Source organism: Acomys minous, assembly GCF_964271855.1.
Source record: "Acomys minous genome assembly, chromosome: 3".
NCBI lineage: Eukaryota > Metazoa > Chordata > Mammalia > Rodentia > Muridae > Acomys > Acomys minous.
Window position 1 is genome coordinate 79,821,134 of NC_140485.1, and position 15,201 is coordinate 79,836,334.

Below are 15,201 nucleotides of genomic sequence, written 5' to 3' on the forward strand. Positions count from 1 at the left end.
ATTAAGGTGGAGCGGGGCGGGCGGGGGGGAGAGCGGGGAGGATGGAGCACCGAGGCTTTTACATTTATGTACGTGTGTGTAGACGAGTCAGAGGATGGCGTCGGATTTCCTTAGGCTGGAGTTCCTATCGGTGCTGGGAACCTAACTGTGGTCCTCTGTAATAACAGCAAATGCGCCTAACTGCCGAGCCATCGCTCCAGCCCCTCACCCAGGCTTTAAAAGAATTCTAGAACAGCCATAGAAAGAAAGCATAGTCTCTCCCAGTGTGAGGTTAATAAGCAATTTAGATAAAGCAGGAGAGAAAAATCATTGAACGGGAGGATGTAACGGAAGGAGTTAACCCGGCGATGGAGAACACTCGGAATTGACAACACACAAAGTGAGAATTCACAGGTGGAGCCCCTGGTAGGATAGAACCACGTTTGGTCTGGGAAAGTTACTCGGGGTAGAAGACTTGCTTAGCACGCGTGAGGCTTAAGTTCAGTGGGGGGCAGGGGGCGGTATAGAGGGGGAACACACACGGACACGGAGAAGCAGCTCCGGAAGAACTTTTAAAATCGATTAAAAACCAGGATTAATGCCAGATGTAGCTGGCTCGCACTTGTAATCCTAGCTCTCTGGGAGCTTGAGGCAGGAGGATGTGCCAGAGTTGAGAGAAGGAAGAAAAAGCATAAAATAAAAAGAATTTTTAAAAAAGACCATTGCTTGAAAAAAAAATTAAAGAATGTACTTCAGAAACAACAAAAGGAAGAAACTGGATGGAAACTGGTGAGCAAATTAACGGATACATGTGTAATCAATCTAAACAAGTAATGTGGATGTAAATAGTAGTGATTGTGTGCTACAGAAACAGGGTCAGGTCGCAAGAATTCCTGAGGAGAAGGCAGTGGAGCTACGATTGCCTTGAGGCTGGGGAGTGATGGTACACTCCTTAAGCCACCTCTGTCTGAGTTCAAGGCCAGCCTGATCTAGAAGGTGATGTGTTTTTTTGGGGGGGGGGTTGTTTTGTTTTTTAAATGCTCTAGGGGGGCTGGATTTCTTCGGAAAGATTTGATTGCTGTCTGCTTGGTCAGGTATATATTTCAGTGGATAAGAGCACTTGCCCTCAAACGTGAGGACTTGCGCTCAATTTCCAGGATATGTTAGATCAAAGAGACTGCCCCTGCAGAGGAGATCGACCAGGCCGTATATACTGTCTAGTGCCTTCTCTAAGATGCTAACATTCCTAGTATGTGGCAACCCCAAATTCGGGGAGAGGATTAATTTTCTAAAATTATGCCCTTAAATGTATGTAGTACCCTTCAGTACTCTGAGACCATCCCCTTCGAGAAAGTCTGTAAGTATAAGGATTAGCCTGGTTCTCTGCTGGTTCCAGCTCTCCTTGGGGTGGGTAAGACAGAATTATTCAGTCTGACTCAGGACCTCGCTACTGAACCTGGGAAGGATTCCGTGGTGGTAGGAGAACAGCTCCTACAAGCTGTCCTCTGACTTGCATGCACAGACAGCAAATAGATAGTTTACATTTTTTTAAAGCCCTCTTGCTAGAGGGCTCATTAAGAGAATAGAAATGTAAAATACGGTTTAAAATACAGAAAAAGGTGCAGCAGCCAGAAGCAGATTGTAAAGGAAAGTAAATAGGACAGTAAATAGCACAGAAGCAGAGCTGGAGGAATCTTTTATATTCTCCCATGAAAACACGCAGTGCTGAGGATGTAGCTCAGTTGGTAGAGTGCTTGCTTCGCATGCAGGACGCTCTAGTTTTGATCCCTGGCGTCACACAGGCTGGATGTAGTCTTACTTGCCTACAATCCCAAATTATCAGATTGGGCAGAAAAAGTAAGAAGGAAGGTCATAATGTTTACAGGCAGGATGAGTAGGAACAAAGTGAAATAGATGTGTGAAAATGTCAAAGCAGGACCCATTTCTTTGTATGCTAAGTGAAAAATTAATAATAAAAACATAAAACCCGAGCCAGTGAGGTGATCTGGATAAAGAAAGGTGCTTTCTGCCAAGCCTAGCCACCTGAGCTCAATCTCGTTATGAGTCCCATGTGGTGAACCGGGGAAAACCGACATCTGCAAATTGGCCTCTGACCTTCACACGGTGAGAATACAAACAGTACAAAGTAAATGGTTTTTAAAAAGACACCGACTGTACCAGATGTAATATGGAAAAGGGTGTACAGAGAAAACCAAATGAAACAGAAAATTCACACAAAGGAGACTGTAACGCAAAGATCACTCATCATTAAAGGACTTAAGAGTCTCTACCAAGCGAGGAATCATTCTCTAGGAAGAGAGAATTCTGAACCTCCCCTCCCTTCTGAGTTTCTGAAAGGCTGAGCTGCATGTTGTAAATGCCTATAATCCTAGTGTCTGGGAGGTAGAGGCATAAGGGTCAAAGTTCAGGGTCAGGGTGGCCAATGTGATAAGAATGTTTTTGGTAGGTGGGGCTTGGAGCCTCACCTGGAATCCCAGAACTCTGGAGACTAAAATCAGAGAATCATTGTGACCTCAAGGCTAACCTGGCCTACAGAGCCAAACCTTGTCTCAATACATAGGACTCACATACGCTGTTACAACAGAAAAGCCTCTTGGAGTCAGGTAAGGAGCTGACAGCAGCAAGCATTGGAAGTACAAGAGCTAAACGTTTTAGACTCTGTAGTCACGGGTGCACCCTGGTCTCCGGCAGCTGCTCAGCTCTGCGGCATCATCAGGGCCGCCTTAGCCTGAATGGCACAGCATACCACAGTAAGGCTTGGTTGGCCCAATTTTCTGTGTCTCAGAGTGGACAAACCTCATAAACAATGTCACAGGAGACTGAGTGTTCCTGCAGCCAGTAAGGACAGCGGGAAGAACTGGGTCAGCCGTGGCCTTGAGGGAAGTGGTTACACCTGTCTGTTGTCCACTCTGCACTTGCTCTCCCTGACACCTGTGTGCTGCCTTCCCTCCAGGCCTCTTACCCCTTTGGTCTCTGGGACAGCCCCTCCAGAACTTACGACCTCCAGCTTTCTAAGTGAACTGTCTCATGGATGCCCTAAACTTGACCAGCCCAGAGCAAACACAGGAACTCCCCAAATGTACTCCAAGCCGCAGTGATTCGTGACAGTTTGCTCCCAAGGCACAGCCTCAAATCTTGGTGCTCATACTTTTGTGGTATTTCTGTAATCTGACCACACTTTGCCACCACCACTACCATCTGGGCCAGAACCATCACCGTCTTGTCCACCCTGCCTCCTAAACGCTAGGTTTAAAGGCATGTGTCACCATGCCAGCCTGTGCCCTGCTTTTTAAACTCAAAAGTTGTGGGAAGGACTGTAAACTTTGTCACAGGTGAAAGCAGTCTTGGTGGGCTTTACCATTGGACACACCACGGATGCTCCCTGAGATTAACCTTGAGATAGACTGGGTGGAGCCATCCCGGGCCTAAAATTTAGGAAGCAGACCTGGGGACTCCACCTGAACAGTTGTTTTTCTAATCAACCCTCAATGGCAGAAGGAGACCGCCCTTCGCAGGTGAGACAGGGAGGCAGAGAGGAGAGAGCAGCAGCAAGTTGAGACTGGGCTTGAGCGCACTTGGATCGGGAAGAGGATCAGCGAACAGGCCGGACCAGCACCAGGCCACAGACACCTAGGGACCCGTCCTGTGAAACGGATACCGGAAGGTTCACTCTTTTTTCCCTTTAACCTTTTTTCCCTCTTGTATAAGCTAGTTGGGTTGTATAATAAAGTTTAATTGTTAAAAAACAGAGCCTAGAGCTGGGCGTGGTGGCGCACGCCTTTAATCCCAGCACTTGGGAGGCAGAGGCGGGTGGATCTCTGTGAGTTCAAGGCCAGCCTGGTCTATACAGGGAGTCCAGGATGGCCAAGGCTACACAGAGAAACCCTGTCTCAAAAAACAAAACAAACAAAAAACCAGAGCCTACAAAAAGTTTTTGTGGGTTACCTGCTTATATGAATTGTAGGCATGCGTCATCACTCAAGCTCAGGTCATTTCTTGGTTTTGTCTTCTTGTTTGGTGTGCTGTGTCCGTATCATTTCCAACCCCCGCCCTCCACGCAGACAGGGTCTCTCTATGAAACAGCCCTGGCTGTCCTGGACTCACTTTGTGTAGACCAGGCTGTCCTCAAACTCAGAGAGATCTGCCGGTCTCTGCCTCCTGGGTGCTGGAACTATAGGCATGCACACTGCGCCTGGCCCAACTAATTGTTTTTTAATTTTTATGTGAATGTGCGTTTTACCTGTCTGTGTACCACTTGCATGCCTGTTGCCCACAGAGGCCAGGAGAGGGCGTTGGAGCTCCTGAAATCAGAGTTGCAGATGGTTGTGAGCCACCATGTGGTGCCAGAAGTCAAACTCAGTCCACTGGAGGCGTAGTTAGTGCTCATAACTGCTGAGCCTTGTCTCTACCTCCCACAGATCATTTGTCTTATATTAGTACATAACTGTTGTGTAGCCAGTTTATTTTTTCGCTTGGAAAAATATTGAATGGAATTGCTGAGTTGTGGGGCAGGATGAGCATTTACTTTAAGACATTGCCTGGCTAGGATTTTAAATTTCATATGCTAGTGGCTCATGTCTTCATTCCTAACACTTGAGAGGTATATGTAATAAATTCGATGTAGCCTGGGCTTCCTGAACCTGTGGCCTTAACAAACAAACAACAACAAAAACAAACAAACAAACAAAAAAAACACCAGCTGGGCGGTGGTGGCACACGCCTTTAATCCCAGCACTCGGGAGGCAGAGGCAGGCGGATTGCTGTGAGTTCGAAGCCAGCCTGGTCTACAAAGTGAGTCCAGGACAGCCAAGGCTACACAGAGAAACCCTGTCTCAAAAAAACAAAAAACAAAAAACAAAAAACAACAACAACAAAAAACCCCAAAGAATTAATTTAGTATGCTATGTTGTTTTAATTTTTATTTTCCCATTCCTTTCAACTAAGACACAAGCCCCCTAAGGGCAAGGTTGCTTCCTTACTCTCCGTGTTACTGCTTAGGAGTGAGCCTGGAGTCTTCCTCGTGCAGGGCAAGCTCACCGCCGCCTTCTGTTCCCGAGGTTTCTTCCTGTTTGGTTCCTGCCGTATTCCAGCACATAGACGAGATGTGGCTGTACATAGGTTGGTGCTAAGTAAACAGACTCTGAATGAGTGACTTCTTCTCTTGGGGTCTACTGTGTCATCTTCCCTGTCATTGACCATCTGTCACCTTATCTTTGCCCCCCCCCCCCCAGGTTGTGTGAGAACTGAATTTGTGGCTAGGGCAGTTGCTGGGACTCAGACAGTCAGGCGATAGATGGGTGGAGTCTCGCCGTGGCCAGTGTGTCCTCCATTGCTCTGTACCTGCCACCTCCTTGCCAACCCACAGCTCCTGGCTTGGATCTGTGAGCCTGAAAAAGGGCCAATAGCTGGGCTTTTCTGGACCTGTCAAATGAAGGTGGAACAACCCTAGCATGGTAGTCACTAATTGTTATATAATCCTTTTTTTTTTTTTTTTGGTTTTTGGAGACAGGGCTTCTCTGTGTAGCCTTGGCTGTCCTGGACTCACTTTGTAGACCAGGCTGGCCTCGAACTCACATTGATCCGCCTGCCTCTGCCTCCCGAGTGCTGGGATTAAAGGCGTGCGCCACCATGCCTGGCTTGTTACACAGTCTTGAACAGGCCACATTCCCTCTCTGATCTGACAGCAGGTACCCGAGACAGATCTAGGTTCACAGTAGCTTAGTAGCTCACTATATAACTTGAGTACTTTAGCCTCAGTTTCTTTATCTGCTTTTAGCGATTTCTCAACCACATATCCTGCATATTAGATATCTGCATTGTGATTTCTAACAGTGGCAAAGTAATAGCTACGAAGTAGCTACGAAATAACTTTATGGTTGGGGCCAGCACAACACCAGGAACTGTTTTAAAGGGTTGTAGCATTAGGAAGGTTGAGAAACCACTGTGCTAAGTAGACAGAGCGCCAGAACCTACTTCTGAGAGTGGCACTCAGGAGGGCAGCGCAGTGGTGAAGTGAGCAGGGACTTACCTGGTTTAACTTTAGCGCACCTACACTGGGGTCTCATTTACTGTACTGGTTTTCAGACATGGAGGACCAGAAGGACAGGGCATAAGTCATCAGGGTCATTATGTCTGAGTAGCTTACTTCCTGCTTATAAACTCCATGGAGAGTTTTCCAAAGATTTGAGGGAACTAAGACCAACTCAGGAATGCTCAAATCACAGGCCGCCTCACCCGCACCCCAAGCCTGCCAGCATCACCAGGGAAGTAGAGACCACGATGACCAACCTCACTGTCCACAGAGACCTTAGTCTTGATCTTTCGCTTCTGCTGGGTCTTGTTCCAGATCCCTTCTTCCCTCCAGCCCGGGGAGCACTCAGGCGTGTGTAATGCTGACCCCTACGTGACAGGCTGCTACCTCCTGGTGACCTGTGTCCTCATTGCCTTGCCTTCACCAACACTGGCCTTCCACGCCACCCTGTGAAGCGCTCTTCCTGGGCTTTCCCACCTTACACTGTGCTCAGGTGTTCTCAGCTACCCGAGACCTGGTGTGTCCTCTGGTCCCACCTATGGGCACACCAGGTCTCCTGTAGCTGAACATGCCTATGACTCCACCGTGTGTGTGTGTGTGTGTGTGTGTGTGTGTGTGTGTGTGTGTGTGTGTGTGTGTGTAGGTAACAGAACTTGCAGGAGAAGGTTCTATCATGTAGATCCTGAGGACTGAACTCTGGGGGCAAGCACTTTCTGCTGACCCGTCTTGCTAGCTCCAGATCATTTGTCACGTGTAAACCACTGTTTCAGTCTTCCACAGCTGAACTCTGTCCTAATTCACAGTTTGTGTGACCACTCACACTCTGTCCTTTGCTCATTGAAACAAGGTGAGGCCTTTGGAGCTCTTCTCTCCCTTCCGTTCTCGTCCTCTTGCTCTGGTGAGTTCCTTTGAAACGAAGTTTGTTTATTTTTATGAGATGGTTTCTCTATGGCCGTAGCTGCCCTGGAACTCACTCTGTAGACCAGGCTGGCCTTTAATTCACAGAGATCCGCCTGCCTCTTGAGTGCTGGGATTAAAGGTGTGCATACCATCACTCAGCTTTCTTCCTTTCTTAAAAAAAAAAAATTACTATATATACAGTGTTCTGCATGCATGTACACCTGCAGGCCAGAAGAGGGCACCAGATCTCATTACAGATGCTTGCAAGCCTCCATATGCTTGCTGGGAATTGAACTCAGGATCTCTGGAAGAGCAGACAGTGCTCTTAACCTCTGAGCCATCTCTCCAGCCCTCTTCCTTTATTTTTTAAATTGTGTAGCGGTGCCTTGCTGAGTTACTCAGGTGGCGTTAGAATTTTCTCTGAAGCCTGGGCAAGCCTTGAACCACAGATGCTCCAGCCTCAGCTCCTAAGTAGATGGATTGCTGGTGTGAGCCCTGGGCTAGGGTAGATGACATGAAATCGTCAGGGGGCTTAGTTGGTAAAGGCACTTGCTGCCGAGAGTTCCAGGACCTACATGGGTAAAGGGAAGAACTGGCTCCACACATTGTCCCTTGGCCTCCATGTTTGTGGTGGCAGTGCACCCACACACACATATACGTGTATACACACAGCATTTAAATAAGTGTTAGTTTTTTGAGTTTATTTTATTTATAAAAACATTGTGCCTGCATGTGTGTGTGTGCACCATGTGTGTGTCTAGTGAGCACAGCCCATAAGATAGCGTTGGGTCCCCTGGAACTGGAGTTACAGGCATGGTGGTGACCTGTGAGTGCTGGTAGTCACATCCGGGCCCTCTGGGTAAGCTAATATTCTGAACAGCAGATAAGTGCCAATTCTCCAGCTTTCTGGGAGTTCCATAAATTTCCTTTTTCTTTTTTTTTTTTTTTAAAGTTTACTTCTTTATTAAGTATACAGTGCCTGTATGTACACCTGCAGGCCAGAAGAGGGCACCAGAGCTCACTATAGATGGTTGTGAGCCACCATGTGGTTGCTGGGAATTGAACTCAGGACCTCAGGAGGAGCAGTCAGTGCTCTCAACCCCTGAGCCATCTCTCCAGCCCTACAGATTTTCTTTTTTTAATGTTCTTTCCCCACTTTACTTTCCCCTTCTCCACCCATCCAAGTTTGTGTCAATTTTTTAATCCTTCAAGGCCAATTTTTTGATGTCTAAATATCATTGGCTGTGTGATCTTCTACTGGAGCATGGTCAAATTACCATCGGCAGGGTGTACACTCTAGAGAGAACCCGTAGTCCCTGGCCTGCAGTGGGAGTGTGTGCTAATTCCTCTTCCTGCTGAGATCTGGTGTGACTTGGGCTTGAACAGGGTTTGCACATGTTGCTGCAACTATCAGGAGTTTACGTGTACACCTGCCCTGCTGCGTCCGAAACATGTTTTCGTTTAGTCACCCACTGTCTCAGGCTGTCACACTCTTTCCTCCACCTCTTCTGCAGTGATCCCTTAGCCTTTGCGGGGCGGGGGGGGGGGGGGGGGGGGAAGCGTTCTATATGGTCGCCCCGTAGGTCTGAGCATTTTACAGTCTCTGAGTCTCTGTATTATTAATCAACATCTATTGCAATTAGAAGCCCGCACCTTGGTCTGTGGATAGAACATAAGTCATTAGGGGTCAGTTTAATGTGCAGCAGCCTAACAGTAGTGCATTCCCCCTAAGGCTTGTGACCTACTCAGCCATAGGTTCTTACCCAGTAATGTTGCCAGGTATTGGTTTCATCCTTTAAAGAGGGATTTAGATAAAATCAAAAAGGGGTTGTTGTTCTCATGATGTTTGTGCCACCATTGGACGAGTAGGTCTGTATTTCCAGGCCAGCCGTCTTTGTCGCTTGAAGGATTCTTAGCTGGGTATGACCGACAATTTTTCTTCTCCAGTAACTTGCGTTGCACTTTTTCTGGACTATGAAAGCCAACTAGCCGGTAGGGATAAAGCGTCCAGGCTCGTACCAGCTCAGTTCTTGCCATGTTCTACGACTCAGACATGTGCAGTCTTCAGCTACAGGCACTTACCACCTGGAGGGTAACCAAGGCCAGTAGAAGGAACTCATGCCTGTCACTGGATTTCGGTTAGCCTCTGACGTCTGGGAGGGCTGCTGCTGTCCTCTTACCTGGTAACTCCATTTTAACTCTGTGTGCGCGCGCGTGCATGCGTTTGTGTGTGGTGGTAGATTTAGGAAGCTGCTGAGGTAGCTTTCTGTACGTATTTTTTCAAAAGATGATGTTGTTTATCCCTTGCTCTGTTCCTGCCTCTGCCTTGTCCTCCACTTCCTCACCCTAGTTTCACCCTTCCTATTCCATGGTTCCTTCATACCAGTGCAGTTTACCTCCTCTGCCTTGAACACGGCACCACAGTAATTTCCTGACTTCGTGAGTATTCCAAATGGAGCACACACATCTGAGGACTACAGATGAGAGAAAATACAACATTTGTCTTTCTTGTTCTGGGTTACCTTACTCAGAATGATTGTTTCCAGCTCTATCCATTTACCTGTGGGTTTTATAATTTCATATTTTAATTAAACAATATTCTTTTGTGTAAATGTGCCATATTTGCACCCATTCATCAGTTGATGGACTTCTGGTTTGTTTCCATTTCCTGGCTGTTGTGAGTAGAGCAGCGTTAAACATCAGTGAACAGGTATCTCTATATAGGATAAGGAATCCTTTGGGTGTGTCACCTGGGGTGGTGTAGCTGGATCACACAGTAGGTGTATTTCCGGCTTTTTGAGGAACTTCCATACTGATTTCCATGGTGGGTATATCAGTTTGTATTCCCACTAGTAGTGAGTAAGTGTTCCATTCCCCCATATCCATAGCAGCATTTTATTTTATTTTATTTTGGTCAATTGTGTTTTGCTGTTTTGAGTACAGGAGGATCTCACTATGTAGCCCTGGCTGTCCTTGAATTCACAGAGACCTACTGCTTCCTATGGAATCCTGGAACTAAAGGCCAGTCAGTGCCCTGGCTAGTCAATGTTTGTTTATTTTGTTTTAGCCATTCCCTTTGGAGTAAGATGAAATCTCAGAGAAGTCTTAGTTTATGTTTATATTTTCCTAATGGCAGAGGATGTTGAACTTAAAAAAAAAAAGATTTTTTTATACAGTATTATCCTCGAACATTTTCTTTAAAACTGTCTCTCAGCCATTTGTATTTCATCTTCTTAGAACTCTGTTTGGTTCTATGTCACATTTTTAATTAGGTTGTTTGATTTTGAGTTATTATAGATACTAGATGGATAACTGGTAAATTTTTCTCATTCTACAGACTGCCTCTTCACTTGTGTAATTGTGTTCTTTGCTGTACAGAAACTTTTTAGTTTCATGAGGTCCCATTTATTCATTGTCGGTCTTAATGTCTGTGCTGTTGAGGTCCTTTCTGTTCAGGAAAAGTCCTTTCCTGCCAGGCTGTGGTCACATAAGCCGTTAATCCCAGCACTTGAGATGCAGAGGCAGGCAGATCTCTTTGAGTTCAAGGCCAGCCTGGTCTACAGAGGGAGTTCCAGGCCAGCCAGGGCTACACAGAGAAACCCTGTCTTGGGGAAAACAAACAAACAAAATAATCCTTTCCTGTGCCAGGTAACTCAAGCATATCCTTTGCTTTTTCCTCTGTCAGAGTCAGCACATCAAGTTGATGTTGGGGTCCTTGATCCATTTGGAGTTGAGTTTTGTGCAAAGTGAGAGATAAAGATGGAGTTTCATTCTTCTACATGTAGCTATCCAGTTTGACCAGCGCCATTTATTAAAGATGCATGGTGCCACAGGACACATACTCCGGTACAGAGACAGGAGGATCTCTGTGAGTTCAAGGCTAGCCTGGTCTACAGAGTGAGTTCCAAGACCACATAGAGACCCTGTCTCAACCCCTACAATTTCCAAAAACAAACAAAAAAATACTAAGGATGCTGTCTCTTGAGTGTTTACTGTTGGCTTCCTTGTCAAAATTCAGGTGGCTGTGAAACTGTGCCCTTCATTCCCACCATGGATCACTGAGTCTCTCCTGCCGGTACCATGCTGTTTTCTTTACTATAGCTGTGTAGTGTAACTTGAAACCCGGATGGTGCTATCTCATTGGTGGCTTGAATGAGAGTGGTCCCCACAGGGTCATATATGTGAATACCTTGTCCTCGGTTGGTGGAACTGTGTGGGAAGATGAGGTGTGGCCTTGGGGGAGGAGGTGTGCCATTGGATGGGCTCTGCCTAGTAGCTCTGGATCAGAATGTGAATTCTCAGCTGTTCCTTCTTTTTGCTGCCATAGACTCTGAAACAGTAAGCCAAATTAAATGCTTTCTTCTGTAAGTTGCTTTGGCCTTGGTATTTTATCATAACAGAAAAAGTTGAGATACCTCCAACAGATTTTTGTTGTTGTTTGATTGTTTTGGAGATCCAGTTTTGTTTTGTTTTTAAATGTATTTCCATGTGAAATTTAAGATTTATTTTTCAGATTCTGTGAATGTGAGGAAGTGCGTTGGGGGGCTGGAGAGATGGCTCAAAGATTAAGAGCACTGTCTGCTCTGCCAAAGGTCCAGAGTTCAATTCACGTCAACCACATGGTGGCTCACAACCATCTATAATGAGATCTGGTGCCCTCTGCTGGCTGCAGGTGTACATGCAGGCAAGACACTTTACATAATAAATAATCCTTAAAAAAGAAGTGCATTGGAATTTAGATGGAGATTTCATTTAATCTGTAGATTGCTTTGGGCAGGATGGCCATTTTCACAATAGTAATCCTACCAGTCCATAAGAATGGGAGGCCCTTTCTGGTATCTCCAATTCTCTTTTTTTCTTTTTGTGTGCACGTGTGTGTTAAAGTTTTCATTATACAAGTGTTCTCCTTTGGTTAGATTTATTTCAAGGTATTGTTAGGGCAATTGTGAATAGTCTTGTTTCCTTTTATATATATATATATTCACCATTACTGATTTTTTTTGTTGTTGTTGTTACTTTTGTGTCCTGGCACTTTGTTGAATGTATTTATCAGCTGTAGGAGGTTTTGGCAGTGTTTAAATATAGAATTGTATGATCTACAAATATATTTTGACTTCTTGTTTGTCTCTATTTGTCTCACTGCTCTGAGTTCTGTGTTGGACAGGGGTGGGGTAATGGAATTCTGTCTTGTCCCTGGTTGTAGTGAAAATGCTTTTTAGTTTTTCTCCAATGATGAGTAGGCTGTGGGCTTCTTGTGTCCCCTGTATCTGACCTCTCACTGGATGCTGGATTTTATCAAAGGCCTTTTCTGTGTCTACTGAGCTGTCTAATATGTGATGGATTGTGAGTATTGATCTACATATGTTGAACTCTCCAACTTGATCATTGTAGATAATCTTTTGGATATTTCTGGAATTTAGTTTGTAAGTATCTTATTGAGACATTCTGTACCTGTGTTCATCCATTGAGATAGTGGCCTACAGTCTTTTTCTTTTGGTTCTTTCCAGCCCGTATAGGGCATTTTTTTGGTCTATGGCAGTTATCTCGCTGGCCTTTTGTTCTTTTATTGTTCCTACCTCTCAGTGTGTTGTTAACCTCCCGTAGGGCACAAGCGTCTAAGGGCTTAATCTGAAGAGTTAGGATGTAGTGGTCTGGGGTGGAGCCCACGCATAGGTGTGTGCTGGTTTTTGTTGGCTGTCTCATCTACAGTGGACTGCTCTTGTTGCTGTGCCCTTTATGTGTAGACTGGGTCTGGCACATAGTAGGCATTCACTAAGTGTGAGCCGGATAAAAACTCAAATGAAACATTTCATAAAGGATGATTTTTTTTAAAAAAAAGGGCACAGATACTGTATTTTGTTTTCTTAATAGGATATTAAAATTAAATGCAGAGTAAAGGTATTCGGAACCCCCAGAAAATTGAAAACACTATTAAATTCCCTATTTTATTTTGCCATTTGTTGTGAATTTGAATGTTAAATTGGACGCAGTATCACCTTGTTTTCTGTGGAGACCACAAGACCTGGTTCCTTGGCCACAAGCAAGGAGCAAGCAGGCTGGGGGCAGGACAGGCTCACAGCAAGTGGCCCATGCAGTCTCCTGCTCCTGCCTGGGCTGTGGCTGTGGGAGAAGGGGGTGGCCTCTGTCTTGAAGGCTTTTATTGTCAGTTACAAGATGGACGTGTGAAACATCGGAGTTCCTCAGGATCACGCTGCCTTGGGAGTCAGGGCCGTGCTGAAGTTGTCCCTTCAGTTAGGACTTCAGCCAGGTAGGGCAGAGCCTCCTGGGACGGCTACCTCACAGCAGTGTGGGCTGACCACACAGGAGATGTGCAGCCCTGGCGTGGGCTCGTATGAGCTGCCCTCTGACCTACATGTGTACGGCCAGCTCAGGAGTTGGTTTTCTCTTCTAACATGTAGGTTCCAGAAATCGAACTCAGGTTCAGGCTTGGTGACAAATGCTTATACCAGCTGAGCTGCCAGACCCCAAACTTTTGAACTTTTTACCTCTGCCTCCTAAGTGCTGGTTACTTAATTAAGCCATTTCCAGCTTGAGTGAGTGAGTGTGCATACACACATGCCACAGACATTTGTGGACTACCTTTTTGGATTTTTGTTTTGTTTTGTTTTTTGGGTTTCTTGTTTGTTTGTTTTTGAGACAGGGCTTCTCTGTGTAGCTACTTAAAATTTTTTTTTCAATTTTTGAGGTTATAATTATGCCATTTCTTCTCACTAAACCCTCTTATATAACTCTTCTTGCTCTCTTTCAAATTCAGTTCTCTCCCTCCCTCCCCCCCCCCCTTTTCCTCTCTGGTATTTTGAGACAGGGTTTCTCTGTGTAGCCTTGCCTGTCCTGGCCTCAAACTTACCATGATCCGCCTGCCTCTGCCTCCTGAGTGCTGGGATTAAAACTGTACACCACCACGCCCGGCCTTCAGTCTCATTAATTCTGATTTTTTAAAAATATTTATTGGGCTGGAGAGATGGCTCAGTGGTTAAGAGCACTGATTGCTTTTCCAGAGGTCCTGAGTTCAATTCCCAGCAACCACATGGTGGCTCCCAACCATCTACAGTGTAATCTGATGCCCTCTTCTGGCCTGTGAGTGTATATGCAGGCAGAGCACTGTATACATAATAAATAAGTCTTTAAAAAAAAGGATTACTTATACAATATTCAGCCTGCATGTGAGCCAACAGGCCAAAAGAAGGCACCAGATCTCATTACAGATGGTTGTGAGCCACTATATGGTTGCTGGGAATTGAACTCAGGACCTTTGGAAAAACAACCAGTGCTCTTACCCTGTCTAAGTCATCTCTCCGGCCCCCTGAATCTTTTTTTTTAATGCAGAGCTTCATAGATCCCAGGTTGGCCCTTTACTTGTGCATGCCCAGTGTGTGTGTGTGTGTGTGTACTCTGGGGACTGAGCTCAGGGCCTTGCACATGCCAGGTGCGTGTTCTCCTAAGTGGGTAACATGAGTCTATATGTGGAGACCAGAAGAGGGAGCAGCTAGTCAGAGGCGGTTGTGAGCGGCCTTCGGTAGGACAGTATGCTCTCAGCTGCAAAGCAGTGGCCCCAGCCCGTGGACATTCGCTTGTTTCTTCAGCAGTGTCTGACTAACTAGAACTAGAAAGCTGCGCCAGCCTTTTGTGTGTGAGTAACAAGGAACAAAAGCCAAGACTGCAATGCCAAGTGCAGGCGGTTCTCAGGGTGGTGGGCAGCAGCAAGTGTGGAGTGTGGAGCCTGAGGAGACGACCTGGTACGGCCCCTGCGTACAACAGTGCTAGGGGCAAGAGGCTCATCACCAAAACCAAGCTCACTGGGAAAGGCTGGGGTCAGCTACTGAGGAAGACTGTGGAAAGACAGGTTACCAATGGACCCATGTTCCAGCTGAGAGGCCCTGGGGACTACTTGTTTCCTCCCACCTAGATGACTCCCAACACCCCAGGGCTCAGGCAGTTTTAACACAATGATGTAAGGGGCTGAGGGACACCAGGTGCACTGTGGATACTCGGTAGACACCACTCTCTTCCTCTGCTCAGCGCAATGCAATACAAAGTCATTGGCAGCGCAGATGATGATGAAAAAGGAGGCCCAGGAACCAGGGCACCATCACATGTCAGGCCGTGTCCAGGAAGTGTGCAGCCTGTGCTAGGAGCAGGCCCAGACACTGAAAACCTGCCAGTGGCTAGAAGCCATGGGTTTGGTCAGCTGACCATGTGCTAGCATAGGAATAGGCCTGTCCTGTATAGCAAACACACAACAGCCAGGG

The 15,201-nt window shown here is 46.2% G+C and overlaps 1 long non-coding RNA gene across 1 annotated transcript; it reads left to right on the forward strand.

The window, feature by feature from the left end:
- The first annotated feature begins 31 nt into the window (after window positions 1-31).
- LOC311594221 lies at window positions 32-3,750 on the forward strand. Its single transcript, XR_014777993.1, has 2 exons — window positions 32-768; window positions 2,954-3,750. It is a non-coding gene; the product is annotated as an uncharacterized lncRNA (long non-coding RNA).
- The last annotated feature ends 11,451 nt before the right edge of the window (window positions 3,751-15,201 follow it).